Source organism: Mus pahari, chromosome 11 (genome assembly GCF_900095145.1).
Source record: "Mus pahari chromosome 11, PAHARI_EIJ_v1.1, whole genome shotgun sequence".
Classification (NCBI taxonomy): Eukaryota; Metazoa; Chordata; class Mammalia; order Rodentia; family Muridae; genus Mus; species Mus pahari.
The window spans coordinates 39,403,824-39,419,251 of record NC_034600.1 but is presented as its reverse complement, the minus strand read 5'-3'; the positions used below and the strand labels follow the sequence as shown (position 1 = coordinate 39,419,251).

The 15,428-nt window shown below is 37.9% G+C and overlaps 1 protein-coding gene across 5 annotated transcripts in view; it reads right to left on the bottom strand.

Annotated features, from left to right (window-relative positions):
- Pde4d (phosphodiesterase 4D) overlaps positions 1-15,428 on the bottom strand; it is a 1,422,283-nt gene that overhangs the window by 875,236 nt on the left and 531,619 nt on the right. The gene's annotated exons all lie outside the window — the stretch shown is intronic.

Sequence of the window (15,428 nt, the reverse complement as noted above, 5' to 3'; positions counted from 1 at the left end):
TGTGTGTGTGTGTGTGTGTGTGTGTGTGTGTGTGTGAGAGAGTGTGTGTGTCTTGGGAGTTTGAGAAAAGCAGGAGGAGCAGAGGACACTTTGGTTTAAGATGGGGACTCTGCCTACATAAGCATCATCAATACCTCTGAGAACGCATCCAGTCCATGTGCTCATTCAGTCATACGCTCCAGAAATACTAAAACAAATGGCATTCCAACAGTTGGAGAAATGTTTGGAATCTTTCAATAATACTGGTGGGGAATTATTGAACTCAATACAGAGGTGTCTGAATAATACCTCTTTTAATCCTTAAATTCATTTATTAAAGAAATTTAAAAAACAAATCATTGAGATGAAATTTTGAATCTTGTTATTGAAATATGAAAATTGTAATAAAGCTGACTGATGAAATCAATAGAGATAGTTACATATCAGGAAGAAAATTGTAACCATTTTCCCAGATAATATCAAAGGGGGTAATTCAGACATACACACACACACACACACACACACAAATGCACATGCACACTCACACACATATGGGGTGGGGGGGGAGAGAGAGAGAGAGAGAGAGAGAGAGAGAGAGAGGGAGGAGAGTGAGAGAAGAGGTTTTTAAGAAAAATGACGTTCAGGAAAAGCTTGACAATTTAATTAATCATGAGAGTGAATCAAATTAACATACTGAAAAGGTTTATTTTTTCCTAATTTGACATGGCATATTGACATTAATGAAGAAGACCTCAAATTTATGTTATGACACATAGCCAAGACCTTGATGACAAAACATTCACAGAATGAGAAGATACGTAGCGCTAACCACCATCCCCACAAACACACCCTGCAAATGCTCTGAAATCAGTTAGCTCATCCATACAATACATGGTAAAATTTTCTTAAAACTTTACACTCGCTTTCATAATTTATACAAAGTTACCAAGTTTTTAAACTAATAATAACTAAAAAAAAAAAATAATAAGCCATCCTTGAGACCGGCTTGACTTTTCTTTTAAATGTGTTCACACTAAGTTTCACTTGAAGAATCCATCAAAGAACACGTAGTTGAAGTCTAGAGTAAAAGTTATAGAATTATGTTTAGCTAACAAAACATAGTCTTTAAAGTGTTTCATGGTATTTATAATATAAGCCACATTCTATTTAAATTTTTTAGTGGTTTCTTTCTCATTACAAATACTAACTTGAACCTGATTTATTTATTGCTATGAACACTTTTTAAATTTTGCACTTCAGGGGGACAATGCAGCTAAGCCGATCTCAGCTCCAATTTTCAGCCAGTGTCTACTTTACAGAGCTGAAGACTTTCTGCAGAAAATAATAATAATAAAAACAAAGAAAGTGGAGAAGATTATGTGTACAATCTGCCCTTGTAATCTAGCTATTCAGATGCTGTAGAAAGGGATGCAAGTCATCACTCTCCTCAATCAGGGGTCACAGTGCTTAAGTAGAGGGCAAGGCTTTGGGAAACATGGTCCACTCTTCCATCTCCTTTATGTAATGCATCAGAGACCTTCCAATCCTCCAACAGAGTTCTTAAGATAATGCTTTCATACATGGACAAAAGCCTGCCTCAGAGGAACAGAAATTAGTTCTAGTTCCCCGTTTTTAAAAAGAAATATTCTAGTGCCTTAATGCTTCACTCCGTAAACGTGAAGATTTTTGAGCAACGCTCCCAAACACGACTAAAGAACCATTCTTTTTCACATTTGTAGGGACTCGCCCACGCTCCTCACACCCCCACTCCCTGCCTGCTCTCCCAGCAGTCCATCAAATGGTAATTTTTACTAGAACACAATGGCATTGAGCCATACCAAAAGCCATAAAACAGCAGAACGGAGAAACAGGCTGGCTTCCAGCACACACATTCTCTATCCTAATTTAACCCCAGAGTTGAGAAGACAAGCCCGTTCCCCAGCACAACAAATGAGGTTGTGAATATCCACACTTAATGTTCTCTGCTTTAGAGTTTCATCACTAAGGTATACTCCACGCTGTATGGAGAGTTCCCCTACTTTAATTATGCTTTCTGCTAAAATGTGCCATTCTACTGTTCAGGTAAGAAACACGGCTCTATTCGCAATGAGGTGATGCACTCTGCATTGCTTTTGTTTGTTTTTAACATTGTAAACACCTCTAAGATGACAAACTTCCTCTACTGATGAACAGGACTGAACTCTCGGAATCAGTTCTCAATCTTCTATTTCTATAACCATTTATTTAAAAAAAATGAATTTTATATCATGAGTATTTTCTGTACAAATGCCTGTGGATCCTGTGTAAGCCTGGCTCCTGTAGAGGTCAGGAAAAGGTGCCATGTCCTCTGGAAGTGGAGTCACAGATGGTTGTGAGCTGCCAATGTCCTTTGCAACCTGGGTCCTCTGCAAAGGGAAGAAGTCCTCCTAACCAGTGAGCCATCTCTTGAGTCCCATCATAATGATTTCTTAACTCAATGTTGACGGAGTCCAAAAGGTTATACATTCTCAGCAGAGATACTAAGCAATATGAACAATAAAAACATATTTTGGGGTCCCTATACTAATAAAATATATAAAGAGAATTTGTTTTAAAAATCTATGTTCTCCACTCATTGAGAAGATGAGTCAAATAAAACATGTAATCAATATGAAAGAAGCTTCTAGATTTCGTTGTGATAACCCTAGGACATGGCACTTGCAAGTGTCCCTTGTTACCATTTCAATTAACAATGAATATGTAAGTTATGATGCAACCTTTTCTTGGGATTTTGATCTTGGTTTATTCTGTGATGAAAACAAACACCTTGAAACCTGTAGCTTTAAAGTAAATTAGTCAATCCAATTTAAGCATTTCAGTATAAATTCCAACTACCTAGCACGCATTCACAACTAGAGTACTGTAATGGAGCATGTCCCTTCCCTTACTTCTTTGCTCCCAGTCAGTTGTGAAATTTGACTCCTTTCATCACCTATGATTGGATTCATCATTTAATGTCTTAAGCCAGGATATTAGTCCTATCTCTTACACATGCAGGGTTGAGTCTGCCATTAGTCAACTGGGGCTGGGGAGGAATGCACAGGGCCCTACCCTCTCTGCTAAATCATTGGTTACATCTACTCTGTGGAAGGTGTAGGCACCGGCCTTCATTGAGCACCCACTAGAGAGCTTACCATGCTCAAAGGGACACTTCTAAACCCATGGTCACACAGGATGCTGGCCCTAGTTATTTTTATATACAGTGGTTACAAAACAAAAGTACTCAAATATGAGAGAGGGAGAAGACCTGATGGAGTGGTGAGAAGGAAGGAGAGCAACCAGAGTACAACATACACACATATGGAACTGTCACAGAACAGCTTTAATAAAAATTACAATAAAACAATCCCCACGCCTCGTGACTTGGAAATTCCATTGTTTTCAGCTCTAACTGGCTCCCACTAAGTATCCTACCCCACCACTCTCCCAGAGAAAGATGGTTAGCCCTGTTCCTTTTCACACAGACTATTACAAAAAATAAACCCCAGAAGCAAGATTATTCCAATACATATGCAATGCCTTTTTAGATGTATTTACTAAAACCCATAATTTGAAATGTTATAGTTAATGCATTTCTCAGGTGTAAAGGCCTTTGTTGCTCAAAGTAATCTTCTCTTTGTTTATGCTTATAATAATACCACCATGAGAATGATCTAAATGCAAATTAGGAGCCATCCAAAAATTATTTTGTTGCTGTAATATTAGATTACTTGGTCATTTTTCAATATATATATATATATATATATATATATATATATATATATATACATGCAGAAACAAAACAATAAACAGAGGAAAACAAAATTGTGAGACTTGGCTTAGGCTTTTCAACTGATACCAATTTTGTTCTGAAAACCTTCTCTGACTTTGCTTCCCTCATCAGTACAAAGAGCCTAAAGCAGGGTTGCATGGTTATTTTTCTAAAGCTAATTTTGACATTGCTTAAACAATAATCAGTGGCAGCATAAGTATAGATCTTGGTGTTGTGTCATGACATGGCGTTCTGATCAAAAACATTTTAATTAATAGTGCAAATTACTAACAGTGAAACCCAACTGGTGGTGAAGGAGGATTTTTTCTTTTTACGGCATCTAATATAGTTCTATAACACTCTGGTGTTGTTAACTCTTTCAAAGCAGTAAGTTAAAGACTTGCAGTCCTTGCAATATAACTTTCTAATTATTGGGCCAGACTCTGGGTTTAGGAGAATTGAGAACCCTGTTCCCTTTATTAAAAATAGATTCCTTTCTCATATAAATAGATCCTCATTTCTGCTCCCCTCCCTCTGAGTTCCTTCTAGTTCCTTCTCACCTCCCCTCCTACCTGAACCTAGAGAACTTTTTTTTTCTTTTTAGATCTCCAATGTCCCAGGAACCCAGTCTTTGCTACACTGTTTCTCAGCAGCTGAGAACTATGCTGGCATAATAATGCCCAGTTCATACCACTATTTAAGAAACTGTGGGGTTTAGTAGGGACTTCCTTGAATAGAATTGGTTCATTAAGGCAAAATTCTGAAAATCTCCATGTATTCTACAATGGAGATTAAAATTGCAGGTGGGTTGTCCCATATCATTAGCAGCTGTGTAGAACACAAAAGTTATATTAAATTGGAACTGGAGATACTGATATATAGATTAAAACTGGAGACTTTCAGATTTGGGTTATATCTTATTCTTCGTTGGCTCCGAGGACATTATTTACGCCCTCCACATTGCAGTTTTCCTACCTGGGAAAAGAAGACAGTGGTGCATACACGAGGCTGCCTACTGCTTAGCACAGGGTTCATGCTAATACAGTCTTCTTCACTTGTCAACTTTTCAAGATACAGAGAAAGACAATGAGGACTATTACCTGGTTTTATGGTTCAGGGAATATATACACACAAATACGTATATACATGCACATTTTACATGCACACATACAGGCACTGTGTTGCAATATGTAGTCTTCTCAACTTTCATATTGGTGCCAAATCTTCTTGACTGTTCTTATTTCACACTTTTCTTTGGCTAGTCATCAGATCTCTTGGAGTTTTAGGAAATAATACTCCACATGCAGCTAATGTTGTGAGCAATTTTAAAGTCCATGTTTGTATCTGTTTCTTTCATCACAACTAACATTGATCCTTGGACAGGTCACTAAACACCCCACAATGCACGAACCTCGTAGCTCCATGCTATTTCACTAGAAAACACCCCACCAGGAACAGATAGTTTATTCACATAGAAGATATCATAATAAAGCCAATTCTGAAGCGTGGGATTATAACTGAAGTTTGAAGGCTGAGGGTAGGCTAGAGATGGGTTATGTTCAGGTAGAAGGAGGGATGGGGGGGGGGCAAGGTGTGACTACCAGACTCAAGATTGTTGTTTGGAGAAATCTATGTTTTCTCAACTTCCAGGGATGGTTTGTCTCTGAAATAATCATTCATAAGAACTTCATGCATGTGCTCATATTCTTATAGTCTCCATTTGTCTGTCTGTCTGTCTGTCTGGTATTCTCTTACACTACAATAAAGAGAAATGACTTTCAGAGGACAAGAATATCTGTGCCAAAGGCTTACTGGACATTTTTAGTTTTTTCCTTGCGATTGCCGTCAAAAGATTTATATCAGAAACAATTGATAAACGTGAGGCACTACAGTTAGATAAAGGTTTGCTCCAGTGTTAAGAAAAATGTTCCTGCCTGTAGACTGTTGGAGATTAGAGTTAACTCTCCTTCAGTAGAGGAAGAAAGAATGTAGAGGGAGAAGGAAAGAAGGAAAGAGAAAGGGAGGGAGTTTACACTGAGACAGAGAAGTTAAAACAATACTTATAAAGAATATCCTCTAGAGAGAGAAAAGGCATTCAGTTTTTAATTTCATGCTCTTAATTAATTGCAGTGCAAACCACTCTCATTAGGAGTCCATTTTAAGCCTACCAGCTTGAGCAGTCAAAGGGGAATAATTACATGGAGGCCCTGTCTTTATCTCCATATTGAGAGCTTTGCAAAGTTAGCCAGGGGCATCTCCAGAGGCTCTTCCCTCTGACACCCTTACTTTGTCTCATATATATATATATATATATATATATATATATATATATATATATATATACTGAAATGGAACTCACTTTTCTCTTTGCTTCCTCCAAATAAATTCACCACTGATAGGACAATTAAATTCTAGACGACTCAGAGTACTTCCTACCTCTTGGTTTCTAAACTTGATACATTTTATAATAAATTCAGTGTCTGGGTCCTTGTCATGGTTCAGAGCTGCAAGAAATAGAAATCACCACCTAGACATAAACAAAAGAAATTTACCGAATGAATACAGAACAGTATTCAGAATGGGCAGGGAGTTTGAGGCACCAGACATGAGCAGGATGACGGAAGCCTAACAAGTAGTCAGGGGCTTAATTTAAGGGCGTACCGTATCCTCAGAATTCTGTTGGTCAACAGCACAGTTTATACTGGCTCTGGCCACATCACCAAGAGCCACAGTACAATGCCACGATCTTTTTCCAGTCAACAGAGTTACATATATTTTTGTGGGTCAACCTAACCACACAGAGGTACAGGGCCTCGCTCAAAGGGCCAGAGGGCAACCAGTAAACACCTGTCATGCAGCTTTGTTAGTGGAAGGCAGAACTCCCAACTCCTACCCAATCTGGACAAAATGGGGTCTGTATTCTGCCAAATTCCAATTATTTTCACCTAGAAAGATTTGGATCTAGAGCAGTTATTCTCAACTTTCCTACTGCTGTGACCCTTTAATATAGTACATCGTGTCGTAGTGACCCTCCAACTACTTTTGTTGCCACTTCTTAGCTGTAATTTTACGACTGCTACAAATTGCCATGTAAATATCTGTGTCTTCTTATGATCTTTCAACCTCTGTGAAGTAGTTATTTGACCCCAAAGCGGTTGCAATCTACAGGTTGAAAATCACTGCTTGAGCCTTATAAGTACCATTCCTTTGCCTTTCTGAAAACCTACAATTTAGTGTTGGTGTCTCCTTCATTGTAGGGAGCTATCGCTCAGTTTTCTTTGATCAATTGATTTTTTTTGTTTTTTATTTTTTGTTTTTTTTTTCTGATGGTGTTCTCTAGAAAGTTGTTGACAGAGAAATGATTAAATAAAGTGATCAGGAGGAAGGTTGAAGGTCCGTGAACCTTCTCCCATCGTTGCCAAATGTCCCATTTGATTATGTGCAAGCACACTTATCATAGACTCACCTGATCACACTTTCTTCCTAGTACCTCACTCAGTGTGTATCAGAAATCAGGGGTTAGAAGATAATTAGATGCAAAAAACAGCTAATACTGCTTGTATTTAGTTTTATTACAATTGCGGTGTTGGAATAAATTATGTCAGAGAATTATGTTTTTCACATTGCTTTCCAATTCTTAGGTAGGTGCAAGTGTGGTGCAGTACTGTAACTTTAATGTGGTCATACTTGTGTGTTTCCTTGTTTCCCACCTGGGTTCTAAAGACATCCATCTTTATCACCTCAATCATCTTAATGACTACATAATGGTCCATGCGTGTGGATTTTCACTATAATCCATTCACTTCTTGCCAATAGCAAAGGGTACCTTTGACACATGGGAAGTTTTACAGAAACAATTAAAGTTATCAGCCCTTATCTCAGTTTCTTGGGCTGAACTTATTAGAGCCTATAAACCAAATAAAAAGTAGATTCTGGTCTTGGTTTTTTGCAGCAACCTTTTAGAGGCGGAGGAACCTTCCCATTTCTTCTCAAGACAAGTGGGCCTTTATGGTGCATTTTGTCATTTTGTAAACACAGCATGCTACAAAGTTGCTAAACTAGAGTAGCAAATACTATCTTAGGACATTTGAATTCAAATTAAAAGAATTTCCATGCCAAGGTAACAAAAGGTAAAAAAATGAAAAACTGTGCTAATGTTAGTTCTCAAGCATGCAATTTTTTCAGGTAGTATTAAACAAAAGCAGTAAGCTTCATCTTTCATGGTATCATAGGGGCCAACAGAAGCTTCCAAAGGAAGGAAGCAACTAACAGGTATGTGGGAGAGTTTGGAGGAAAGAAAGGGAAGGGGAGATGGTGTGGTGATAATCTCAAAAATTAAAACAAATACCTGTTAGAAAAGTACATGGAGACAGTAGAGACTCCTAACCACTTATTGTGGTTTGAATAAGAAATGCCTCTCATTGTCCAAGTCATTTGAATGCTTAGTCAAGTTGAAGATTAAGACACATGGCCTTGTTGGAGGAGGTCGACTTTTGAGATTTAAAAGCTCAAGCCATTCTAGTCTGCTCTCTCTATCTACTGTGTGCATTATGAAGATGTGAACTCAGCTGCCTCCCGCCCACTGCCATTCTTCGCTGCTATGGTACTAACAGGCTTTTATCTCTCTACAACTATAGGCCAAAATAAACTCTTCTACAAAAAAATAATAGGCTTCAGGTTACTTTATATTAAATTCTGAAAATAATACATTGCTTCCAAATTCATGGAAGCACAGTACATGCATTGTTTTATCAAGGCCACTAAAGCGACCCAATTTATTAAAGAATGCATTCTGCGCATAGAATTAACCACATAAAAATTTTACTGACTAAACTAACATGATTAACTAGAATCCTGCTCACATTTCAGAGACAGTGTTTGTGAATAGAAGAGGAGGCTACAGTGTTTAAGTCGCCATAATTTCTAAGAAAGAAAATTTGCAAATGAAAACCTGAATGCTACCTCAAAACACTTAAGTAATACATTAACTGGTAAGATCATTAGAGATGGGTATAAAAGAGTTTATTAAATACATTATAGCCTAATTGAACATAAAAATGAATACCCATCTTTAAAAACACCCCTCACGGGAAGGCCAGGGCCAAGTAGTGGGAGTGCGTGGGTAGGGGAGCAGGGGCGGGGGGGGGGTATAGGGAACTTTCAGGATAGCATTTGAAATGTAAGTAAAGAAAATAATAATAAAAAAAAACACCCCTCACTTTCTATTTTCTATTATAGTAAATCTAAGAAACAGCTGAATAATTTAGAAAGTACCAACACCTTCAAAACTAGAAGATGCTGCTGTTTGTAAAAAAAAAAAAAAAAAAAAAACACAACTCAAGAACTCCAGAGTACCATAGTGGAACATGCAGTGAGGTTTAGAAGTCATGATCCACCTACTCCACTGAGTGAGCATCTCTCTGTTAGGGGACAGCTAGGAGATTCATACAAATGCTTGGGAAGTTAGCTCTTTTTGTCTCCTACAGAAGAACCATCTAAGACAGGTTCTTCCCTTTCTGTGTGTGTTCTTTCAATGTCTCGACCTGACCTTGCTCTGTCATTTCTCTCTTGTTTAAATCCCAGTCTCATTGTTCTCCTGTTCAGTGAAGTTCTGTAGAAGTTTCTTCTCCCCAGGGTGAATAAATGCCCCTTCCTTTCCAGCCTTTTTACTGGATGGTTAGCTCACATCCTAACTTCTTCCCAACCAGGTGTCTTCTGAGGAGATACTTCCTGGTGACACAGTGAGGGAAGGCTGTTGCATTTTCTCCTAGCTGAGCTTCTGTGAGTATACTTCCATTTACGCATGGGCATATACTGATGATCATGTCTCCTCTCTCTTGATAAAACCTTTCTCTTGACATCTATGCTAGTTCCACTCATCTCTGGGCTGTTGATTCCCTTTTACCTCTGCCTATGTTTTTAGCCCCTTGACCTCCTGAGTGTCTGGCATTGTAGAGGGTGATTTATATTTCTCCTATGTTTTGCAATGAAGTAAGTGGTTTAGGGGGCTCACTGTTGGAAAGTATCTTACTCCAAAACAACTTATATCATTTAAATAAGTCGAGTTGGCATGAGAAATAATTAGCCATTCCTACCAGATGCTAGAGTGTAATGAATTCACATCCTCTTCCCTCTTTAGTGTTTTGGAGACCATGAACTTCAACATCTTGATTTATAAATAAAAGTACTTCCTGCTATAAGCCAATGCATTATACATCTAAGAGTAAAATATCATGGTATATTACACAGCCAGGGAATCCTAAATGCAGATACCAGGAGTTCTGCAATACTAAAAATAAAAATAAAAATAAATGAATCACACTGTGAAGAAAGGACACTGCAGTTGGATAATTATCCTACTATTTTGTAAACTGTGAACATGGCAGATAATGTGAACTCTTCAGAGAGTCTATGATGTGTGAAGAACAGAAGTCAGCATTTTGTTTATTTTAGATTAAAAACACAAATTGCTACTGATTATCAAAATAAAATGCTGTCAATAAACATAGTAGGAAGAAAGTACTCCATTATTCTGGGACTAATTTTAGTCTTGAAATATCACAAGTTATAAAGCCAAAGTAGACTAGACTTAATTGAATAGATGTTTGGTGATTATCTTAAAACTTTTAGCATAGAACATTATGTAAATAAACTGAAAGAATTATGTTTCTTCTATGTTGCTTGTGACTTCTACTGTTAGGTATATTGCTTCTTACCTTTTTTCAGTTATTCCTTTTTAAAGCCACATACAGCTCAAGAATGATGCACTGCTACTAAATCTCTCACAGCGGCTCTGCCCAGTAGATTATAGATCTCCTATATAATGTTCAATAAGACCCTAGCAAATGAATCTCCCAATACATGAGCTCACAATCAATATAAAGGTATAGGCTCAACAAGGAGGCTGTGGCATACAACCCTTTGGCTTCATCAATCATCACAACTAAAATGCCTCAAAGACAAAATGCCTACTGCTAATACCTTTTCACATTAGAAGGGTACAGATGTGGAAAGACAGAGGCATCTGCTCTAAGCAGATTTCTGTTTTTCTTCTTTTCACCTTTTGTTCGGATTTCAGTTGAGTCACTAAATGCTAAAAGTTTTGTTATTTTTATTTTTGCGTGTGTTCGCTGTGGTGTATGTTTTGTACTCAAGAGGACTAGGCATTGAGCACTCGATCAAAGACTTCGTCATCTAACTGGCATCTGGGACCACCCCCTATGCGAATGACACACCACTCATGGAAATAAGTCTGTAAGAACCTCATAAAGTGAACTTTATGTGACTAAATAATTCTTCCACGCACTATTTAATCCTCAGGAGGAATCATTTTTTCCTTTAAATTCTTTTCATTTTTAAAATAGGACAAAGTGATATTAATGTACCCAATGTACTCTTCCAGACAGGTAATAGGACGCCAGTGATGAAGAAATGCTCGCAATATTCTCCTCCCACGTATAGGCCTGGATATTATACATCCATCCAGAGCTGTGTCATCCCATCACAAGGGAACAACTTGTTCCTTGGCTCTTCTTTATTATGGCCAATGCAGCAGTGAATGATGACTAGAGAGATTTAGCACCTCCTTCCTCCCCTTCCTCTACACTCCCTTTGCCTTGTATGTGTCAAGCTAAACTCCCCTTTAGAGTACCTGGTGTACATGAGCCACTCAGGAAACATGTCAGTTTCTGAGCCGGGGGCCAGATGGAACTTGTGGTTCCTTTCGGGTGGTTTTGAACAGTATGAAACACGGAGCAATCAGTTTTTACTTATAGAATTCTATTGGAAGAACAACCTCTATTGTCGTTGCAAACACAGCTGAATAGCAGTTAGAGCAGGACGGTCACCTGCCAACGACTCTAAAGCAAGATGAAGCCTTATTGACATACGTTTAAGTCCCACAGTAATGGTGACTCTCTGAATCAGAAACAGAAGTCGGCTTCCCTCCAACATCTACTAGAACATCTATCTCTACCCCAAAGTTAGTATAGGCTCTTCAAAGCCAGCTTCTGAAAGTGAGATCATAATACCTACAACAAGTATTACTTTTTCCAATACCTTTCCCAAAGAGTATAGGAGTGGAAGCTCTTGTTGTTTATCAAGCACATACAAAATGTCAAAAACAAACAAACAGACAAAGAAAAACAATTGTAAACATTTTGCCTTTGAGACTAACCTATGAAGGGAAGGAGAGAACCCATTTTCCTAGTCTACCCTTATAGATATAGGCACTTGAAGTCCTTTCCCAAGATGCAATGCTGATGGAGGACAAGGCAGAGCTCACAGCCAAGCCACCCAGTGCAGAACCCCAGCCCTTGTCTAATTACAATGCAATCCCCCAAAGCATGGTGTAATTCCATCCTCAGCATCCTTCTGTCTGCATCTCTACTGCCTGTGTATCCCAGGTGTCACTAGCCACTGTCCCAGGAGCCAACAACCATTCTCCCCAGAGGAATTTACCCTGAGAGTTAGTGGTGTGTGTACCAGCTGCTATTTCCTTATTAAGCAGGGTCTACTGTCTGTCTGCAGAACCTACACATAATATTCTCTTTTGTGCCATTTATCCCACTTTCTGATCTCCCTCCTGTCTCTTTCCTCCTACCCCTGTCATTACTGCACCAGGTCTCTTTCATTTCTTTCTGATATTCTGATATTCTGTTTGCTTTTTTTTTTGTTTTTTGTTTTTGTCAAGTACAAATGTTCACACTTTTGAGGGCCCACCATGTTGAAAAAAAAACAAGAAATAAAAATTCAGATTGCTCACTATGAGAAAATACTCATACCATAGCACATTTATCTAATACAACTCTTATGTCTAGACTACCTAAAGGATCCTTTAAACTTAACAAGTAAAAGAAAAAAACTAGGAAAGTATTCAACTGCATAGGCCACAAAGGAGATATCAAAAATATTCAACAATGTAAACGATATCACTATTCATAATGGAAACCTAAACTAAAACTACATTAAGATACCTATTCATAAAGCTGGAGAGAGAGCTCAGGGGTTAAGAGCACTGACAGCTTTTCCAGAGGTTCTGAGTTTAATACCCAGCAAAACACATGCTGCCTTACAACCATTATGAAATGCAATGTGTTCTTAAGCTACAACGTGAATAAAAATTTTAAAACAAAAACAAAAAAATCTTTAAAACCAAAAAATACCTGTTCATCAGCATAAACAGTGACTAGAAAAGAGAATTTCTGTACATTGGTTGAAATTTTTGGAACAGATGAATTCCTGGGTAAATGTGTACTACTGACAGGAGCAAGAAACTCAGAGGCTTTCTCTGGTGCAAGTGGTTATGAATATCCAGTGAGCCAAAAAAAAAAAAAAAAAAAAAAAAAAACAATATTAAATAAGTCTTAAAAAAAAAAAAAAAAAAAAAAAAAACAATATCTACAGTTTCCTCCATTCCAGAACTCAAAGGAATTAGCCTACATATCTACAAAAGATTTGCTTCAGAATGTTCATCAGAGCTGTAGTTATGACATCACCAAGCTAGAAGCAACTCCAAAGCTTACCAAACAGTAAGGATGTATATAAAACCACAGCAGTCCGGGTTACTTCATCTTTAACTTTATATGATTTCAAGCTGTTAATAAAAGGTCAATCAATGTCCAGAGTACTTGAAAAATCCTAACCTATGTGGAACACTAGCAGATGGGTGGGTTCAAGCTTCTTGGTGTATCCAGTCTTAACAATCCTATTTTGTGCTCACAACAAAACACACGTACACACTCATACATACACACAGGCACACAGGCACACACACACACACACACACACACACACACACACACACGCACCCATACACTAGCCCTTACTAAAGGCTAACTGGGTTCTGATCAACTTATTGAAAATAACATGAATCTCCCCCATCCCTTCTTTGATACCACGATAACATGATTCCATGATTTGGAAGGAATCTAATGTTCTAATTTAAAAAAAAGGGCAGCAAAGAAACATTTCTAACTTCTAACTTCTGGAATTTATATTCCTTAATTTTCTGACACCTGATATTTAATTCAAAACTTATTTTTGTTTCCTTAGGTCATAGCAGTCCCTTCAATAGCTCTCTTGTCTCTGTTTTCTGTTTATTGGCTATTCTTCATGGCTTCTCTTGGCTGTCTTTTGGAACAAAAAGTCATCTTTGTATCTTGGTAAAACACACATTTACTTCTTTATCATATTGCACTGAAACTTAAGTCTCTGGTTCTTCATTGAGAGAAAAACAAATTTTGAAACCACAAAAGTTCTAGGATGCTGGCATCTTAAATCCTTAAGTTCCTTGCCACTTGGGGACTCTGTTTGTTTTGAGCAACACATTCAAATTTAATTAAATATGTTTAGCTCTTACCTAAGGTTTTTAATTATACACATTATCAAACCACACAGAGATGATATTAAGTACACTTCAGCATATGACCTTGAAATGAGAAATCAAGTTATCCACCAAACTTCTCAGATACCAACATTAATTTAGTATATCAGGAACTTAAATTAGTCTAGTGAAATTTAATTAGAAAGGCTTCTTTCTCAAGTGTGGAGAAAGCAAGGCAATTATTCTAAGATGCACCTCGTATACAAAAAAAAGAGTTAATTAGGGCTATGACTGTTGAATTTTAAAAGGTCAGTTTGAAAGAGGGACCCTGAGCTGTCGTTTAGGGACTCCCTTCTGTAGGCTTCATTTCTCCCCACTCCTTATATGGCAGGTATGGTTCTTTATGCCCAAACCATTTGTACAGACACTGGTTTCTGTCTCCCACCCACTTTTCTCCTGGAAGTCTGGACTGGTACCTCCTCGGCTCCTAGGAAGAAGAGAGGATGACTGCTCACAGTGGAAAATCTGGATACTGAGTTCTATGCAGGATTCCTGGTGAGGGCATTCCTGGGGAAAAACTCACTAGTGATCCATTATAACTTGAGGGTGGAGCAGTCCCAATTCTACTTCGAGAGGGGAACTTTTGGATGGTTGTGTCTGACCAGGTGTCCATGTGACTTTCTCTTGGCTGACTTTTCTTTAAAATTGATCATTGTAATAAATCATAATCCTAAGACTAACTAATGTGTTCTGGATGGTCTCCAAGACATTCACCTAGGGTTGATCTTGGGACGACTTGACATCCTGCTATCCGAATTCTCTTCTCTACATCAATGGACACCAGAGAAGCTGATTCAGATCAAGTTCAGAGTTACAGTCCTTTAACAAAGAGTCCTCAGACCAGGCTGCCATACTTAATTCCTGCTCGATATTTATTTACACAGTTTCCTTATGTGTAATTGATCAAGAAAAATATAATAATGCATATTTCCTCTTCCCATTCTAGCAAAGTGAGAATTTATGATCTTATTTAGCAGCAATTGATTTTACTTTCTTTTTTAAACATCACAGGGTTTGTGGACTGGCGAGTAACAGTTTAAGAAGCTAAATTCATTACTTTTAGAGTTGAATTACTAGACAAATTTCTTTTGAGAACATGCCTTTTTTTCTTTTGTAAATCTGGAAAGTACCTTCCCTAGAAATGTCTTTCACCCTGCAGAGGATGAACAAGAGTCCTTCACGTAGCACAAGTGATTTTTCTGGCATCTCATAGGAAATACTTGTGAGTCTGTGTACTTATGAGTTTCTAGTTTCCACTTTCTTTTCCATCCAAAT